Source organism: Ambystoma mexicanum, chromosome 4p, assembly GCF_040938575.1.
Source record: "Ambystoma mexicanum isolate Mex_15411 chromosome 4p, UKY_AmexF1_1, whole genome shotgun sequence".
Taxonomy (NCBI): Eukaryota; Metazoa; Chordata; class Amphibia; order Caudata; family Ambystomatidae; genus Ambystoma; species Ambystoma mexicanum.
Genome location: NC_090927.1, coordinates 844,404,788 through 844,418,975, shown reverse-complemented (window position 1 = coordinate 844,418,975; position 14,188 = coordinate 844,404,788). Strand labels below are relative to the sequence as shown.

Below are 14,188 nucleotides of genomic sequence, written 5' to 3'. Positions count from 1 at the left end.
TCACTAGGCCCAGAGCCTACGGCCACACCACACTGATTGCGCCCGATCTCGTCTGATCTCGGAAGCTAAGCAGTGTCGGGCCTAGTTAGTACCTGGATGGGAGACCACCTGGGAATACCAGGTGCTGTAGGCTTTTTTGTGCTCCAAGTTCAGGAAGTGAGCCATTTCACAATTGCCATTCAAAACTGCAAGGTCTAGCCGACTAGATGCTTAAAAGTACAAAACTCACAAGGCCCAGAGCCTACGGCCACACCACACTGAATGCGTCTGATCTCGGAAGCTAAGCAGTGTCGGGCCTCGTTAGTACCTGGATGGGAGACCGCCTGGGAATACCAGGTGCTGTAGGCTTTTTTGTGCTCCAAGTTCAGGAAGTGAGCCATTTCACAATTGCCTTTCAAAACTGCAAGGTCTAGCCGACTAGATGCTTAAAAGTACAAAACTCACTAGGCCCAGAGCCTACGGCCACACCACACTGAATGCGCCCGATCTCGGAAGCTAAGCAGGGTCGTGCCTAGTTAGTACCTGGATGGGAGACTGCCTGGGAATACCAGGTGCTGTAGGCTTTTTTGTGCTCCATGATTAGTAATTGCGCAACTTCTCAATTATTTTTCAAATTTGGTATGTTTCCAAAATAATTGTATACCGTTTTATAGCGGAAATGTTGGACAACATCATGAGGGCTGGAGCTACCTTTTTACATAGAATTAGCAGACAGGTAGTGTGTTCATGGGTAATAAATCGACTTTCACATGTAATGCAGTACAGAGAATATTGAGTCCTTCAAGAGGCATGAAAGAAAACCATTATTGTGTTGATTGTTCTCTCCACCTCCCTGCAACAGACACAGGATGGATGAATTAAAGTTATCCTACCAGACATAGGAGTCCTGAATGGGCCCACCAGTCTTATATATCTCGCCTGATCGAGCCTGATCGAGCGATGAGCGTGGTATCATGTTGCAAGTGGCTGCATGGCTTAGCTTACTAAATGCAAATGCATAAGAGTAATATTCTTAGCATTCCTAGAGCCTACGGCCACACCACACTGAATGCACCCGATCTCGTCTGATCTCGGAAGTTAAGCAGTGTCAGGCCTAGTTAGTACCTGGATGGGAGACCGCCTGGGAATACCAGGTGCTGTAGGCTTTTTTGTGCTCCAAGTTCAGGAAGTGAGCCCTTTCTCAATTGCCTTTTAAAACTGCAAGGTCTAGCCCACTAGATGCTTAAAAGTACAAAACTCACTGGGCCCAGAGCCTACGGCCACACCACACTGAATGCGCCTGATCTCGTCTGATCTCAGAAGCTAAGCAGTGTCGGGCCTAGTTAGTACCTGGATGGGAGACCGCCTGGGAATACCAGGTGCTGTAGGCTTTTTTGTACTCCAAGTTCAGGAAGTGAGCCATTTCTCAATTGCCTTTCAAAACTGCAAGGTCTAGCCGACTAGATGCTTAAAAGTACAAAACTCACAAGGCCCAGAGCCTACGGCCACACCACACTGAATGCGTCTGATCTCGGAAGCTAAGCAGTGTCGGGCCTCGTTAGTACCTGGATGGGAGACCGCCTGGGAATAACAGGTGCTGTAGGCTTTTTTGTGTTCCAAGTTCAGGAAGTGAGCCATTTCTCAATTGCCTTTCAAAACTGCAAGGTCTAGCTGACTAGATGCTTAAAAGTACAAAACTCACTAGGCCCAGAGCCTACGGCCACACCACACTGATTGTGCCCGATCTCGTCTGATCTCGGAAGCTAAGCAGTGTCGGGCCTAGTTAGTACCTGGATGGGAAACCACCTGGGAATACCAGGTGCTGTAGGCTTTTTTGTGCTCCAAGTTCAGGAAGTGAGCCATTTCACAATTGCCTTTCAAAACTGCAAGGTCTAGCCGACTAGATGCTTAAAAGTACAAAACTCACAAGGCCCAGAGCCTACGGCCACACCACACTGAATGCACCCGATCTCGTCTGATCTCGGAAGCTAAGCAGTGTCGGGCCTCGTTAGTACCTGGATGGGAGACCGCCTGGGAATACCAGGTGCTGTAGGCTTTTTTGTGCTCCAAGTTCAGGAAGTGAGCCATTTCTCAATTGCCTTTCAAAACTGCAAGGTCTAGCTGACTAGATGCTTAAAAGTACAAAACTCACTAGGCCCAGAGCCTACGGCCACACCACACTGATTGCGCCCGATCTCGTCTGATCTCGGAAGCTAAGCAGTGTCGGGCCTAGTTAGTACCTGGATGGGAGACCACCTGGGAATACCAGGTGCTGTAGGCTTTTTTGTGCTCCAAGTTCAGGAAGTGAGCCATTTCACAATTGCCTTTCAAAACTGCAAGGTCTAGCCGACTAGATGCTTAAAAGTACAAAACTCACAAGGCCCAGAGCCTACGGCCACACCACACTGAATGCGTCTGATCTCGGAAGCTAAGCAGTGTCGGGCCTCGTTAGTACCTGGATGGGAGACTGCCTGGGAATACCAGGTGCTGTAGGCTTTTTTGTGCTCCAAGTTCAGGAAGTGAGCCATTTCACAATTGCCTTTCAAAACTGCAAGGTCTAGCCGACTAGATGCTTAAAAGTACAAAACTCACTAGGCCCAGAGCCTACGGCCACACCACACTGAATGCGCCCGATCTCGGAAGCTAAGCAGGGTCGGGCCTAGTTAGTACCTGGATGGGAGACTGCCTGGGAATACCAGGTGCTGTAGGCTTTTTTGTGCTCCATGATTAGTAATTGCGCAACTTCTCAATTATTTTTCAAATTTGGTATGTTTCCAAAATAATTGTATACCGTTTTATAGCGGAAATGTTGGACAACATCATGAGGGCTGGAGCTACCTTTTTACATAGAATTAGCATACAGGTAGTGTGTTCATGGGTAATAAATCGACTTTCACATGTAATGCAGTACAGAGAATATTGAGTCCTTCAAGAGGCATGAAAGAAAACCATTATTGTGTTGATTGTTCTCTCCACCTCCCTGCAACAGACACAGGATGGATGAATTAAAGTTATCCTACCAGACATAGGAGTCCTGAATGGGCCCACCAGTCTTATATATCTCGCCTGATCGAGCCTGATCGAGCGATGAGCGTGGTATCATGTTGCAAGTGGCTGCATGGCTTAGCTTACTAAATGCAAATGCATAAGAGTAATATTCTTAGCATTCCTAGAGCCTATGGCCACACCACACTGAATGCACCCGATCTTGTCTGATCTCGGAAGTTAAGCAGTGTCAGGCCTAGTTAGTACCTGGATGGGAGACCGCCTGGGAATACCAGGTGCTGTAGGCTTTTTTGTGCTCCAAGTTCAGGAAGTGAGCCCTTTCTCAATTGCCTTTTAAAACTGCAAGGTCTAGCCGACTAGATGCTTAAAAGTACAAAACTCACAAGGCCCAGAGCCTACGGCCACACCACACTGAATGCGCCCAATCTCGGAAGCTAAGCAGTGTCGGGCCTCGTTAGTACCTGGATGGGAGACCGCCTGGGAATACCAGGTGCTGTAGGCTTTTTTGTGCTCCAAGTTCAGGAAGTGAGCCATTTCTCAATTGCCTTTCAAAACTGCAAGGTCTAGCTGACTAGATGCTTAAAAGTACAAAACTCACTAGGCCCAGAGCCTACGGCCACACCACACTGATTGCGCCCGATCTCGTCTGATCTCGGAAGCTAAGCAGTGTCGGGCCTAGTTAGTACCTGGATGGGAGACCACCTGGGAATACCAGGTGCTGTAGGCTTTTTTGTGCTCCAAGTTCAGGAAGTGAGCCATTTCACAATTGCCATTCAAAACTGCAAGGTCTAGCCGACTAGATGCTTAAAAGTACAAAACTCACAAGGCCCAGAGCCTACGGCCACACCACACTGAATGCGCCCAATCTCGGAAGCTAAGCAGTGTCGGGCCTCGTTAGTACCTGGATGGGAGACCGCCTGGGAATACCAGGTGCTGTAGGCTTTTTTGTGCTCCAAGTTCAGGAAGTGAGCCATTTCGCAATTGCCTTTCAAAACTGCAAGGTCTAGCTGACTAGATGCTTAAAAGTACAAAACTCACTAGGCCCAGAGCCTACGGCCACACCACACTGATTGCGCCCGATCTCGTCTGATCTCGGAAGCTAAGCAGTGTCGGGCCTAGTTAGTACCTGGATGGGAGACCACCTGGGAATACCAGGTGCTGTAGGCTTTTTTGTGCTCCAAGTTCAGGAAGTGAGCCATTTCACAATTGCCATTCAAAACTGCAAGGTCTAGCCGACTAGATGCTTAAAAGTACAAAACTCACAAGGCCCAGAGCCTACGGCCACACCACACTGAATGCGTCTGATCTCGGAAGCTAAGCAGTGTCGGGCCTCGTTAGTACCTGGATGGGAGACCGCCTGGGAATACCAGGTGCTGTAGGCTTTTTTGTGCTCCAAGTTCAGGAAGTGAGCCATTTCACAATTGCCTTTCAAAACTGCAAGGTCTAGCCGACTAGATGCTTAAAAGTACAAAACTCACTAGGCCCAGAGCCTACGGCCACACCACACTGAATGCGCCCGATCTCGGAAGCTAAGCAGGGTCGTGCCTAGTTAGTACCTGGATGGGAGACTGCCTGGGAATACCAGGTGCTGTAGGCTTTTTTGTGCTCCATGATTAGTAATTGCGCAACTTCTCAATTATTTTTCAAATTTGGTATGTTTCCAAAATAATTGTATACCGTTTTATAGCGGAAATGTTGGACAACATCATGAGGGCTGGAGCTACCTTTTTACATAGAATTAGCAGACAGGTAGTGTGTTCATGGGTAATAAATCGACTTTCACATGTAATGCAGTACAGAGAATATTGAGTCCTTCAAGAGGCATGAAAGAAAACCATTATTGTGTTGATTGTTCTCTCCACCTCCCTGCAACAGACACAGGATGGATGAATTAAAGTTATCCTACCAGACATAGGAGTCCTGAATGGGCCCACCAGTCTTATATATCTCGCCTGATCGAGCCTGATCGAGCGATGAGCGTGGTATCATGTTGCAAGTGGCTGCATGGCTTAGCTTACTAAATGCAAATGCATAAGAGTAATATTCTTAGCATTCCTAGAGCCTACGGCCACACCACACTGAATGCACCCGATCTCGTCTGATCTCGGAAGTTAAGCAGTGTCAGGCCTAGTTAGTTCCTGGATGGGAGACCGCCTGGGAATACCAGGTGCTGTAGGCTTTTTTGTGCTCCAAGTTCAGGAAGTGAGCCCTTTCTCAATTGCCTTTTAAAACTGCAAGGTCTAGCCGACTAGATGCTTAAAAGTACAAAACTCACTAGGCCCAGAGCCTACGGCCACACCACACTGAATGCGCCTGATCTCGTCTGATCTCAGAAGCTAAGCAGTGTCGGGCCTAGTTAGTACCTGGATGGGAGACCGCCTGGGAATACCAGGTGCTGTAGGCTTTTTTGTACTCCAAGTTCAGGAAGTGAGCCATTTCTCAATTGCCTTTCAAAACTGCAAGGTCTAGCCGACTAGATGCTTAAAAGTACAAAACTCACAAGGCCCAGAGCCTACGGCCACACCACACTGAATGCGCCCGATCTCGTCTGATCTCGGAAGCTAAGCAGTGTCGGGCCTCGTTAGTACCTGGATGGGAGACCACCTGGGAATACCAGGTGCTGTAGGCTTTTTTGTGCTCCAAGTTCAGGAAGTGAGCCATTTCACAATTGCCTTTCAAAACTGTAAGGTCTAGCCGACTAGATGCTTAAAAGTACAAAACTCACAAGGCCCAGAGCCTACGGCCACACCACACTGAATGCGTCTGATCTCGGAAGCTAAGCAGTGTCGGGCCTCGTTAGTACCTGGATGGGAGACCACCTGGGAATACCAGGTGCTGTAGGCTTTTCAGTGCTCCAAGTTCAGGAAGTGAGCCATTTCACAATTGCCTTTCAAAACTGCAAGGTCTAGCCGACTAGATGCTTAAAAGTACAAAACTCACTAGGCCCAGAGCCTACGGCCACACCACACTGAATGCGCCTGATCTCGGAAGCTAAGCAGGGTCGGGCCTAGTTAGTACCTGGATGGGAGACTGCCTGGGAATACCAGGTGCTGTAGGCTTTTTTGTGCTCCATGATTAGTAATTGCGCAACTTCTCAATTATTTTTCAAATTTGGTATGTTTCCAAAATAATTGTATACCGTTTTATAGCGGAAATGTTGGACAACATCATGAGGGCTGGAGCTACCTTTTTACATAGAATTAGCATACAGGTAGTGTGTTCATGGGTAATAAATCGACTTTCACATGTAATGCAGTACAGAGAATATTGAGTCCTTCAAGAGGCATGAAAGAAAACCATTATTGTGTTGATTGTTCTCGCCACCTCCCTGCAACAGACACAGGATGGATGAATTAAAGTTATCCTACCAGACATAGGAGTCCTGAATGGGCCCACCAGTCTTATATATCTCGCCTGATCGAGCCTGATCGAGCGATGAGCGTGGTATCATGTTGCAAGTGGCTGCATGGCTTAGCTTACTAAATGCAAATGCATAAGAGTAATATTCTTAGCATTCCTAGAGCCTATGGCCACACCACACTGAATGCACCTGATCTCGGAAGTTAAGCAGTGTCAGGCCTAGTTAGTACCTGGATGGGAGACCGCCTGGGAATACCAGGTGCTGTAGGCTTTTTTGTGCTCCAAGTTCAGGAAGTGAGCCCTTTCTCAATTGCCTTTTAAAACTGCAAGGTCTAGCCGACTAGATGCTTAAAAGTACAAAACTCACTAGGCCCAGAGCCTACGGCCACACCACACTGAATGCGCCTGATCTCGTCTGATCTTAGAAGCTAAGCAGTGTCGGGCCTAGTTAGTACCTGGATGGGAGACCGCCTGGGAATACCAGGTGCTGTAGGCTTTTTTGTACTCCAAGTTCAGGAAGTGAGCCATTTCACAATTGCCTTTCAAAACTGCAAGGTCTAGCCGACTAGATGCTTAAAAGTACAAAACTCACAAGGCCCAGAGCCTACGGCCACACCACACTGAATGCGCCTGATCTCGGAAGCTAAGCAGTGTAGGGCCTCGTTAGTACCTGGATGGGAGACCGCCTGGGAATACCAGGTGCTGTAGGCTTTTTTGTGCTCCAAGTTCAGGAAGTGAGCCATTTCACAATTGCCTTTCAAAACTGCAAGGTCTAGCCGACTAGATGCTTAAAAGTACAAAACTCACTAGGCCCAGAGCCTACGGCCACACCACACTGAATGCGCCCGATCTCGGAAGCTAAGCAGGGACGGGCCTAGTTAGTACCTGGATGGGAGACTGCCTGGGAATACCAGGTGCTGTAGGCTTTTTTGTGCTCCATGATTAGTAATTGCGCAACTTCTCAATTATTTTTCAAATTTGGTATGTTTCCAAAATAATTGTATCCCGTTTTATAGCGGAAATGTTGGACAACATCATGAGGGCTGGAGCTACCTTTTTACATAGAATTAGCATACAGGTAGTGTGTTCATGGGTAATAAATCGACTTTCACATGTAATGCAGTACAGAGAATATTGAGTCCTTCAAGAGGCATGAAAGAAAACCATTATTGTGTTGATTGTTCTCTCCACCTCCCTGCAACAGACACAGGATGGATGAATTAAAGTTATCCTACCAGACATAGGAGTCCTGAATGGGCCCACCAGTCTTATATATCTCGCCTGATCGAGCCTGATCGAGCGATGAGCGTGGTATCATGTTGCAAGTGGCTGCATGGCTTAGCTTACTAAATGCAAATGCATAAGAGTAATATTCTTAGCATTCCTAGAGCCTACGGCCACACCACACTGAATGCACCCGATCTCGTCTGATCTCGGAAGTTAAGCAGTGTCAGGCCTAGTTAGTACCTGGATGGGAGACCGCCTGGGAATACCAGGTGCTGTAGGCTTTTTTGTGCTCCAAGTTCAGGAAGTGAGCCCTTTCTCAATTGCCTTTTAAAACTGCAAGGTCTAGCCGACTAGATGCTTAAAAGTACAAAACTCACAAGGCCCAGAGCCTACGGCCACACCACACTGAATGCGCCCGATCTCGTCTGATCTCGGAAGCTAAGCAGTGTCGGGCCTCGTTAGTACCTGGATGGGAGACCGCCTCGGAATACCAGGTGCTGTAGGCTTTTTTGTGCTCCAAGTTCAGGAAGTGAGCCATTTCTCAATTGCCTTTCAAAACTGCAAGGTCTAGCTGACTAGATGCTTAAAAGTACAAAACTCACTAGGCCCAGAGACTACGGACACACCACACTGATTGCGCCCGATCTCGTCTGATCTCGGCAGCTAAGCAGTGTCGGGCCTAGTTAGTACCTGGATGGGAGACCACCTGGGAATACCAGGTGCTGTAGGCTTTTTTGTGCTCCAAGTTCAGGAAGTGAGCCATTTCACAATTGCCTTTCAAAACTGCAAGGTCTAGCCGACTAGATGCTTAAAAGTACAAAACTCACTAGGCCCAGAGCCTACGGCCACACCACACTGAATGCGCCCAGGAAGCTAAGCAGGGTCGGGCCTAGTTAGTACCTGGATGGGAGACTGCCTGGGAATACCAGGTGCTGTAGGCTTTTTTGTGCTCCATGATTAGTAATTGCGCAACTTCTCAATTATTTTTCAAATTTGGTATGTTTCCAAAATAATTGTATCCCGTTTTATAGCGGAAATGTTGGACAACATCATGAGGGCTGGAGCTACCTTTTTACATAGAATTAGCATACAGGTAGTGTGTTCATGGGTAATAAATCGACTTTCACATGTAATGCAGTACAGAGAATATTGAGTCCTTCAAGAGGCATGAAAGAAACACATTATTGTGTTGATTGTTCTCTCCACCTCCCTGCAACAGACACAGGATGGATGAATTAAAGTTATCCTACCAGACATAGGAGTCCTGAATGGGCCCACCAGTCTTATATATCTCGCCTGATCGAGCCTGATCGAGCGATGAGCGTGGTATCATGTTGCAAGTGGCTGCATGGCTTAGCTTACTAAATGCAAATGCATAAGAGTAATATTCTTAGCATTCCTAGAGCCTACGGCCACACCACACTGAATGCACCCGATCTCGTCTGATCTCGGAAGTTAAGCAGTGTCAGGCCTAGTTAGTACCTGGATGGGAGACCGCCTGGGAATACCAGGTGCTGTAGGCTTTTTTGTGCTCCAAGTTCAGGAAGTGAGCCCTTTCTCAATTGCCTTTTAAAACTGCAAGGTCTAGCCCACTAGATGCTTAAAAGTACAAAACTCACTGGGCCCAGAGCCTACGGCCACACCACACTGAATGCGCCTGATCTCGTCTGATCTCAGAAGCTAAGCAGTGTCGGGCCTAGTTAGTACCTGGATGGGAGACCGCCTGGGAATACCAGGTGCTGTAGGCTTTTTTGTACTCCAAGTTCAGGAAGTGAGCCATTTCCCAATTGCCTTTCAAAACTGCAAGGTCTAGCCGACTAGATGCTTAAAAGTACAAAACTCACAAGGCCCAGAGCCTACGGCCACACCACACTGAATGCGTCTGATCTCGGAAGCTAAGCAGTGTCGGGCCTCGTTAGTACCTGGATGGGAGACCGCCTGGGAATAACAGGTGCTGTAGGCTTTTTTGTGCTCCAAGTTCAGGAAGTGAGCCATTTCTCAATTGCCTTTCAAAACTGCAAGGTCTAGCTGACTAGATGCTTAAAAGTACAAAACTCACTAGGCCCAGAGCCTACGGCCACACCACACTGATTGTGCCTGATCTCGTCTGATCTCGGAAGCTAAGCAGTGTCGGGCCTAGTTAGTACCTGGATGGGAGACCACCTGGGAATACCAGGTGCTGTAGGCTTTTTTGTGCTCCAAGTTCAGGAAGTGAGCCATTTCACAATTGCCTTTCAAAACTGCAAGGTCTAGCCGACTAGATGCTTAAAAGTACAAAACTCACAAGGCCCAGAGCCTACGGCCACACCACACTGAATGCACCCGATCTCGTCTGATCTCGGAAGCTAAGCAGTGTCGGGCCTCGTTAGTACCTGGATGGGAGACCGCCTGGGAATACCAGGTGCTGTAGGCTTTTTTGTGCTCCAAGTTCAGGAAGTGAGCCATTTCTCAATTGCCTTTCAAAACTGCAAGGTCTAGCTGACTAGATGCTTAAAAGTACAAAACTCACTAGGCCCAGAGCCTACGGCCACACCACACTGATTGCGCCCGATCTCGTCTGATCTCGGAAGCTAAGCAGTGTCGGGCCTAGTTAGTACCTGGATGGGAGACCACCTGGGAATACCAGGTGCTGTAGGCTTTTTTGTGCTCCAAGTTCAGGAAGTGAGCCATTTCACAATTGCCTTTCAAAACTGCAAGGTCTAGCCGACTAGATGCTTAAAAGTACAAAACTCACAAGGCCCAGAGCCTACGGCCACACCACACTGAATGCGTCTGATCTCGGAAGCTAAGCAGTGTCGGGCCTCGTTAGAACCTGGATGGGAGACTGCCTGGGAATACCAGGTGCTGTAGGCTTTTTTGTGCTCCAAGTTCAGGAAGTGAGCCATTTCACAATTGCCTTTCAAAACTGCAAGGTCTAGCCGACTAGATGCTTAAAAGTACAAAACTCACTAGGCCCAGAGCCTACGGCCAAACCACACTGAATGCGCCCGATCTCGGAAGCTAAGCAGGGTCGGGCCTAGTTAGTACCTGGATGGGAGACTGCCTGGGAATACCAGGTGCTGTAGGCTTTTTTGTGCTCCATGATTAGTAATTGCGCAACTTCTCAATTATTTTTCAAATTTGGTATGTTTCCAAAATAATTGTATACCGTTTTATAGCGGAAATGTTGGACAACATCATGAGGGCTGGAGCTACCTTTTTACATAGAATTAGCATACAGGTAGTGTGTTCATGGGTAATAAATCGACTTTCACATGTAATGCAGTACAGAGAATATTGAGTCCTTCAAGAGGCATGAAAGAAAACCATTATTGTGTTGATTGTTCTCTCCACCTCCCTGCAACAGACACAGGATGGATGAATTAAAGTTATCCTACCAGACATAGGAGTCCTGAATGGGCCCACCAGTCTTATATATCTCGCCTGATCGAGCCTGATCGATCGATGAGCGTGGTATCATGTTGCAAGTGGCTGCATGGCTTAGCTTACTAAATGCAAATGCATAAGAGTAATATTCTTAGCATTCCTAGAGCCTATGGCCACACCACACTGAATGCACCCGATCTCGTCTGATCTCGGAAGTTAAGCAGTGTCAGGCCTAGTTAGTACCTGGATGGGAGACCGCCTGGGAATACCAGGTGCTGTAGGCTTTTTTGTGCTCCAAGTTCAGGAAGTGAGCCCTTTCTCAATTGCCTTTTAAAACTGCAAGGTCTAGCCGACTAGATGCTTAAAAGTACAAAACTCACAAGGCCCAGAGCCTACGGCCACACCACACTGAATGCGCCCAATCTCGGAAGCTAAGCAGTGTCGGGCCTCGTTAGTACCTGGATGGGAGACCGCCTGGGAATACCAGGTGCTGTAGGCTTTTTTGTGCTCCAAGTTCAGGAAGTGAGCCATTTCTCAATTGCCTTTCAAAACTGCAAGGTCTAGCTGACTAGATGCTTAAAAGTACAAAACTCACTAGGCCCAGAGCCTACGGCCACACCACACTGATTGCGCCCGATCTCGTCTGATCTCGGAAGCTAAGCAGTGTCGGGCCTAGTTAGTACCTGGATGGGAGACCACCTGGGAATACCAGGTGCTGTAGGCTTTTTTGTGCTCCAAGTTCAGGAAGTGAGCCATTTCACAATTGCCATTCAAAACTGCAAGGTCTAGCCGACTAGATGCTTAAAAGTACAAAACTCACAAGGCCCAGAGCCTACGGCCACACCACACTGAATGCGTCTGATCTCGGAAGCTAAGCAGTGTCGGGCCTCGTTAGTACCTGGATGGGAGACCGCCTGGGAATACCAGGTGCTGTAGGCTTTTTTGTGCTCCAAGTTCAGGAAGTGAGCCATTTCACAATTGCCTTTCAAAACTGCAAGGTCTAGCCGACTAGATGCTTAAAAGTACAAAACTCACTAGGCCCAGAGCCTACGGCCACACCACACTGAATGCGCCCGATCTCGGAAGCTAAGCAGGGTCGTGCCTAGTTAGTACCTGGATGGGAGACTGCCTGGGAATACCAGGTGCTGTAGGCTTTTTTGTGCTCCATGATTAGTAATTGCGCAACTTCTCAATTATTTTTCAAATTTGGTATGTTTCCAAAATAATTGTATCCCGTTTTATAGCGGAAATGTTGGACAACATCATGAGGGCTGGAGCTACCTTTTTACATAGAATTAGCAGACAGGTAGTGTGTTCATGGGTAATAAATCGACTTTCACATGTAATGCAGTACAGAGAATATTGAGTCCTTCAAGAGGCATGAAAGAAAACCATTATTGTGTTGATTGTTCTCTCCACCTCCCTGCAACAGACACAGGATGGATGAATTAAAGTTATCCTACCAGACATAGGAGTCCTGAATGGGCCCACCAGTCTTATATATCTCGCCTGATCGAGCCTGATCGAGCGATGAGCGTGGTATCATGTTGCAAGTGGCTGCATGGCTTAGCTTACTAAATGCAAATGCATAAGAGTAATATTCTTAGCATTCCTAGAGCCTACGGCCACACCACACTGAATGCACCCGATCTCGTCTGATCTCGGAAGTTAAGCAGTGTCAGGCCTAGTTAGTTCCTGGATGGGAGACCGCCTGGGAATACCAGGTGCTGTAGGCTTTTTTGTGCTCCAAGTTCAGGAAGTGAGCCCTTTCTCAATTGCCTTTTAAAACTGCAAGGTCTAGCCGACTAGATGCTTAAAAGTACAAAACTCACTAGGCCCAGAGCCTACGGCCACACCACACTGAATGCGCCTGATCTCGTCTGATCTCAGAAGCTAAGCAGTGTCGGGCCTAGTTAGTACCTGGATGGGAGACCGCCTGGGAATACCAGGTGCTGTAGGCTTTTTTGTACTCCAAGTTCAGGAAGTGAGCCATTTCTCAATTGCCTTTCAAAACTGCAAGGTCTAGCCGACTAGATGCTTAAAAGTACAAAACTCACAAGGCCCAGAGCCTACGGCCACACCACACTGAATGCGCCTGATCTCGTCTGATTTCGGAAGCTAAGCAGTGTCGGGCCTCGTTAGTACCTGGATGGGAGACCACCTGGGAATACCAGGTGCTGTAGGCTTTTTTGTGCTCCAAGTTCAGGAAGTGAGCCATTTCACAATTGCCTTTCAAAACTGTAAGGTCTAGCCGACTAGATGCTTAAAAGTACAAAACTCACAAGGCCCAGAGCCTACGGCCACACCACACTGAATGCGTCTGATCTCGGAAGCTAAGCAGTGTCGGGCCTCGTTAGTACCTGGATGGGAGACCACCTGGGAATACCAGGTGCTGTAGGCTTTTTTGTGCTCCAAGTTCAGGAAGTGAGCCATTTCACAATTGCCTTTCAAAACTGCAAGGTCTAGCCGACTAGATGCTTAAAAGTACAAAACTCACTAGGCCCAGAGCCTACGGCCACACCACACTGAATGCGCCTGATCTCGGAAGCTAAGCAGGGTCGGGCCTAGTTAGTACCTGGATGGGAGACTGCCTGGGAATACCAGGTGCTGTAGGCTTTTTTGTGCTCCATGATTAGTAATTGCGCAACTTCTCAATTATTTTTCAAATTTGGTATGTTTCCAAAATAATTGTATACCGTTTTATAGCGGAAATGTTGGACAACATCATGAGGGCTGGAGCTACCTTTTTACATAGAATTAGCATACAGGTAGTGTGTTCATGGGTAATAAATCGACTTTCACATGTAATGCAGTACAGAGAATATTGAGTCCTTCAAGAGGCATGAAAGAAAACCATTATTGTGTTGATTGTTCTCGCCACCTCCCTGCAACAGACACAGGATGGATGAATTAAAGTTATCCTACCAGACATAGGAGTCCTGAATGGGCCCACCAGTCTTATATATCTCGCCTGATCGAGCCTGATCGAGCGATGAGCGTGGTATCATGTTGCAAGTGGCTGCATGGCTTAGCTTACTAAATGCAAATGCATAAGAGTAATATTCTTAGCATTCCTAGAGCCTATGGCCACACCACACTGAATGCACCTGATCTCGGAAGTTAAGCAGTGTCAGGCCTAGTTAGTACCTGGATGGGAGACCGCCTGGGAATACCAGGTGCTGTAGGCTTTTTTGTGCTCCAAGTTCAGGAAGTGAGCCCTTTCTCAATTGCCTTTTAAAACTGCAAGGTC

At 47.7% G+C, this 14,188-nt stretch overlaps 26 non-coding genes and 24 pseudogenes across 26 annotated transcripts; all 50 read left to right on the top strand.

Moving 5' to 3' along the window:
* The first annotated feature begins 14 nt into the window (after positions 1 to 14).
* On the top strand, positions 15 to 133 carry LOC138460501 (5S ribosomal RNA). Its single transcript, XR_011263196.1, has one exon. It is a non-coding gene; the product is annotated as a 5S ribosomal RNA (ribosomal RNA).
* Positions 134 to 239: 106 nt separating this feature from the next.
* Positions 240 to 348, top strand: LOC138457957 (5S ribosomal RNA; annotated as a pseudogene).
* A 106-nt stretch (positions 349 to 454) lies between these two features.
* LOC138458935 (5S ribosomal RNA) lies at positions 455 to 563 on the top strand (annotated as a pseudogene).
* Positions 564 to 1,026: 463 nt separating this feature from the next.
* LOC138461454 (5S ribosomal RNA) lies at positions 1,027 to 1,145 on the top strand. Its single transcript, XR_011264070.1, has one exon. It is a non-coding gene; the product is annotated as a 5S ribosomal RNA (ribosomal RNA).
* A 106-nt stretch (positions 1,146 to 1,251) lies between these two features.
* Positions 1,252 to 1,370, top strand: LOC138455312 (5S ribosomal RNA). The gene has a single exon (XR_011261949.1). It is a non-coding gene; the product is annotated as a 5S ribosomal RNA (ribosomal RNA).
* A 106-nt stretch (positions 1,371 to 1,476) lies between these two features.
* On the top strand, positions 1,477 to 1,585 carry LOC138458706 (5S ribosomal RNA; annotated as a pseudogene).
* Positions 1,586 to 1,691: 106 nt separating this feature from the next.
* On the top strand, positions 1,692 to 1,810 carry LOC138463525 (5S ribosomal RNA). Its single transcript, XR_011266111.1, has one exon. It is a non-coding gene; the product is annotated as a 5S ribosomal RNA (ribosomal RNA).
* Positions 1,811 to 1,916: 106 nt separating this feature from the next.
* Positions 1,917 to 2,035, top strand: LOC138458891 (5S ribosomal RNA). Its single transcript, XR_011262497.1, has one exon. It is a non-coding gene; the product is annotated as a 5S ribosomal RNA (ribosomal RNA).
* Positions 2,036 to 2,141: 106 nt separating this feature from the next.
* Positions 2,142 to 2,260, top strand: LOC138460499 (5S ribosomal RNA). Its single transcript, XR_011263195.1, has one exon. It is a non-coding gene; the product is annotated as a 5S ribosomal RNA (ribosomal RNA).
* A 106-nt stretch (positions 2,261 to 2,366) lies between these two features.
* On the top strand, positions 2,367 to 2,475 carry LOC138458862 (5S ribosomal RNA; annotated as a pseudogene).
* A 106-nt stretch (positions 2,476 to 2,581) lies between these two features.
* LOC138457063 (5S ribosomal RNA) lies at positions 2,582 to 2,690 on the top strand (annotated as a pseudogene).
* Positions 2,691 to 3,153: 463 nt separating this feature from the next.
* LOC138453943 (5S ribosomal RNA) lies at positions 3,154 to 3,272 on the top strand. The gene has a single exon (XR_011260642.1). It is a non-coding gene; the product is annotated as a 5S ribosomal RNA (ribosomal RNA).
* Positions 3,273 to 3,378: 106 nt separating this feature from the next.
* Positions 3,379 to 3,487, top strand: LOC138457741 (5S ribosomal RNA; annotated as a pseudogene).
* Positions 3,488 to 3,593: 106 nt separating this feature from the next.
* LOC138460498 (5S ribosomal RNA) lies at positions 3,594 to 3,712 on the top strand. Its single transcript, XR_011263194.1, has one exon. It is a non-coding gene; the product is annotated as a 5S ribosomal RNA (ribosomal RNA).
* Positions 3,713 to 3,818: 106 nt separating this feature from the next.
* On the top strand, positions 3,819 to 3,927 carry LOC138457740 (5S ribosomal RNA; annotated as a pseudogene).
* A 106-nt stretch (positions 3,928 to 4,033) lies between these two features.
* LOC138460496 (5S ribosomal RNA) lies at positions 4,034 to 4,152 on the top strand. Its single transcript, XR_011263192.1, has one exon. It is a non-coding gene; the product is annotated as a 5S ribosomal RNA (ribosomal RNA).
* A 106-nt stretch (positions 4,153 to 4,258) lies between these two features.
* LOC138457956 (5S ribosomal RNA) lies at positions 4,259 to 4,367 on the top strand (annotated as a pseudogene).
* Positions 4,368 to 4,473: 106 nt separating this feature from the next.
* Positions 4,474 to 4,582, top strand: LOC138458934 (5S ribosomal RNA; annotated as a pseudogene).
* A 463-nt stretch (positions 4,583 to 5,045) lies between these two features.
* Positions 5,046 to 5,164, top strand: LOC138464955 (5S ribosomal RNA). Its single transcript, XR_011267531.1, has one exon. It is a non-coding gene; the product is annotated as a 5S ribosomal RNA (ribosomal RNA).
* Positions 5,165 to 5,270: 106 nt separating this feature from the next.
* Positions 5,271 to 5,389, top strand: LOC138455300 (5S ribosomal RNA). The gene has a single exon (XR_011261938.1). It is a non-coding gene; the product is annotated as a 5S ribosomal RNA (ribosomal RNA).
* Positions 5,390 to 5,495: 106 nt separating this feature from the next.
* On the top strand, positions 5,496 to 5,614 carry LOC138461824 (5S ribosomal RNA). The gene has a single exon (XR_011264430.1). It is a non-coding gene; the product is annotated as a 5S ribosomal RNA (ribosomal RNA).
* A 106-nt stretch (positions 5,615 to 5,720) lies between these two features.
* Positions 5,721 to 5,829, top strand: LOC138457829 (5S ribosomal RNA; annotated as a pseudogene).
* A 106-nt stretch (positions 5,830 to 5,935) lies between these two features.
* Positions 5,936 to 6,044, top strand: LOC138458044 (5S ribosomal RNA; annotated as a pseudogene).
* A 463-nt stretch (positions 6,045 to 6,507) lies between these two features.
* LOC138456533 (5S ribosomal RNA) lies at positions 6,508 to 6,616 on the top strand (annotated as a pseudogene).
* Positions 6,617 to 6,722: 106 nt separating this feature from the next.
* On the top strand, positions 6,723 to 6,841 carry LOC138462964 (5S ribosomal RNA). Its single transcript, XR_011265551.1, has one exon. It is a non-coding gene; the product is annotated as a 5S ribosomal RNA (ribosomal RNA).
* Positions 6,842 to 6,947: 106 nt separating this feature from the next.
* LOC138456350 (5S ribosomal RNA) lies at positions 6,948 to 7,056 on the top strand (annotated as a pseudogene).
* Positions 7,057 to 7,162: 106 nt separating this feature from the next.
* Positions 7,163 to 7,271, top strand: LOC138457767 (5S ribosomal RNA; annotated as a pseudogene).
* Positions 7,272 to 7,734: 463 nt separating this feature from the next.
* LOC138461453 (5S ribosomal RNA) lies at positions 7,735 to 7,853 on the top strand. Its single transcript, XR_011264069.1, has one exon. It is a non-coding gene; the product is annotated as a 5S ribosomal RNA (ribosomal RNA).
* A 106-nt stretch (positions 7,854 to 7,959) lies between these two features.
* LOC138464704 (5S ribosomal RNA) lies at positions 7,960 to 8,078 on the top strand. Its single transcript, XR_011267282.1, has one exon. It is a non-coding gene; the product is annotated as a 5S ribosomal RNA (ribosomal RNA).
* A 106-nt stretch (positions 8,079 to 8,184) lies between these two features.
* On the top strand, positions 8,185 to 8,303 carry LOC138454929 (5S ribosomal RNA). The gene has a single exon (XR_011261585.1). It is a non-coding gene; the product is annotated as a 5S ribosomal RNA (ribosomal RNA).
* Positions 8,304 to 8,409: 106 nt separating this feature from the next.
* On the top strand, positions 8,410 to 8,513 carry LOC138459619 (5S ribosomal RNA; annotated as a pseudogene).
* Positions 8,514 to 8,976: 463 nt separating this feature from the next.
* LOC138461452 (5S ribosomal RNA) lies at positions 8,977 to 9,095 on the top strand. Its single transcript, XR_011264068.1, has one exon. It is a non-coding gene; the product is annotated as a 5S ribosomal RNA (ribosomal RNA).
* Positions 9,096 to 9,201: 106 nt separating this feature from the next.
* On the top strand, positions 9,202 to 9,320 carry LOC138455288 (5S ribosomal RNA). The gene has a single exon (XR_011261926.1). It is a non-coding gene; the product is annotated as a 5S ribosomal RNA (ribosomal RNA).
* Positions 9,321 to 9,426: 106 nt separating this feature from the next.
* On the top strand, positions 9,427 to 9,535 carry LOC138458705 (5S ribosomal RNA; annotated as a pseudogene).
* Positions 9,536 to 9,641: 106 nt separating this feature from the next.
* LOC138464302 (5S ribosomal RNA) lies at positions 9,642 to 9,760 on the top strand. The gene has a single exon (XR_011266883.1). It is a non-coding gene; the product is annotated as a 5S ribosomal RNA (ribosomal RNA).
* A 106-nt stretch (positions 9,761 to 9,866) lies between these two features.
* On the top strand, positions 9,867 to 9,985 carry LOC138458879 (5S ribosomal RNA). The gene has a single exon (XR_011262495.1). It is a non-coding gene; the product is annotated as a 5S ribosomal RNA (ribosomal RNA).
* Positions 9,986 to 10,091: 106 nt separating this feature from the next.
* On the top strand, positions 10,092 to 10,210 carry LOC138460495 (5S ribosomal RNA). The gene has a single exon (XR_011263191.1). It is a non-coding gene; the product is annotated as a 5S ribosomal RNA (ribosomal RNA).
* Positions 10,211 to 10,316: 106 nt separating this feature from the next.
* Positions 10,317 to 10,425, top strand: LOC138459821 (5S ribosomal RNA; annotated as a pseudogene).
* A 106-nt stretch (positions 10,426 to 10,531) lies between these two features.
* LOC138457443 (5S ribosomal RNA) lies at positions 10,532 to 10,640 on the top strand (annotated as a pseudogene).
* Positions 10,641 to 11,103: 463 nt separating this feature from the next.
* Positions 11,104 to 11,222, top strand: LOC138462636 (5S ribosomal RNA). Its single transcript, XR_011265231.1, has one exon. It is a non-coding gene; the product is annotated as a 5S ribosomal RNA (ribosomal RNA).
* A 106-nt stretch (positions 11,223 to 11,328) lies between these two features.
* Positions 11,329 to 11,437, top strand: LOC138457739 (5S ribosomal RNA; annotated as a pseudogene).
* Positions 11,438 to 11,543: 106 nt separating this feature from the next.
* On the top strand, positions 11,544 to 11,662 carry LOC138460494 (5S ribosomal RNA). Its single transcript, XR_011263190.1, has one exon. It is a non-coding gene; the product is annotated as a 5S ribosomal RNA (ribosomal RNA).
* Positions 11,663 to 11,768: 106 nt separating this feature from the next.
* LOC138457955 (5S ribosomal RNA) lies at positions 11,769 to 11,877 on the top strand (annotated as a pseudogene).
* A 106-nt stretch (positions 11,878 to 11,983) lies between these two features.
* On the top strand, positions 11,984 to 12,092 carry LOC138458932 (5S ribosomal RNA; annotated as a pseudogene).
* A 463-nt stretch (positions 12,093 to 12,555) lies between these two features.
* Positions 12,556 to 12,674, top strand: LOC138464954 (5S ribosomal RNA). The gene has a single exon (XR_011267530.1). It is a non-coding gene; the product is annotated as a 5S ribosomal RNA (ribosomal RNA).
* A 106-nt stretch (positions 12,675 to 12,780) lies between these two features.
* Positions 12,781 to 12,899, top strand: LOC138455276 (5S ribosomal RNA). Its single transcript, XR_011261915.1, has one exon. It is a non-coding gene; the product is annotated as a 5S ribosomal RNA (ribosomal RNA).
* A 106-nt stretch (positions 12,900 to 13,005) lies between these two features.
* Positions 13,006 to 13,124, top strand: LOC138454386 (5S ribosomal RNA). Its single transcript, XR_011261065.1, has one exon. It is a non-coding gene; the product is annotated as a 5S ribosomal RNA (ribosomal RNA).
* Positions 13,125 to 13,230: 106 nt separating this feature from the next.
* On the top strand, positions 13,231 to 13,339 carry LOC138457828 (5S ribosomal RNA; annotated as a pseudogene).
* Positions 13,340 to 13,445: 106 nt separating this feature from the next.
* LOC138458043 (5S ribosomal RNA) lies at positions 13,446 to 13,554 on the top strand (annotated as a pseudogene).
* A 463-nt stretch (positions 13,555 to 14,017) lies between these two features.
* On the top strand, positions 14,018 to 14,126 carry LOC138456530 (5S ribosomal RNA; annotated as a pseudogene).
* Positions 14,127 to 14,188: the final 62 nt, after the last annotated feature.